The sequence below is a fragment of the Egretta garzetta genome, unplaced genomic scaffold (assembly GCF_000687185.1).
Source record: "Egretta garzetta isolate BGI_Z169 unplaced genomic scaffold, ASM68718v1 scaffold34, whole genome shotgun sequence".
NCBI classification, from domain to species: domain Eukaryota; kingdom Metazoa; phylum Chordata; class Aves; order Pelecaniformes; family Ardeidae; genus Egretta; species Egretta garzetta.
The window spans coordinates 3,804,277-3,804,646 of NW_009259586.1; the positions used below are offsets into that span (position 1 = coordinate 3,804,277).

At 63.5% G+C, this 370-nt stretch overlaps 1 protein-coding gene across 1 annotated transcript in view; it reads left to right on the forward strand.

The window, feature by feature from the left end:
- TRIM47 (tripartite motif containing 47) overlaps positions 1-370 on the forward strand; it is an 18,617-nt gene that overhangs the window by 350 nt on the left and 17,897 nt on the right. The gene's annotated exons all lie outside the window — the stretch shown is intronic.

The window sequence follows — 370 nt, forward strand, 5'->3', positions numbered from 1 at the left end:
CACAGCTTCATCAAGGCAGTTTTTCTCGGCGCGCTGGCAGCCTGCCCAGCCGCTGCTCCCGCTCCACCAGCCCTTTGTGTCCTGGCGTTTTGGCAGTGGGGTTTTTTCCGTCACTCCCATTCCCAGATGCGGCTGAGTCACCTCCCAAATTCACACCCACGAGCCTCCCTGGGAGCCAGGGCTCCAAGCCCAACACGGTGCTGCCTTCCTGGGCACTGCTCCCTCGAGTGTGTGGAGCCTCTGTGGGGCTGTAGGCAGATGGGAGCCGGCGAGGCTGAGGGCATGGTGGCATTCCCGTGCCGGCACGGAGCATTTGGAGACCTCGGGGGGGTTTGCTTTTTTGAGGGGAGAGCCCAGGGGCTACGGACAC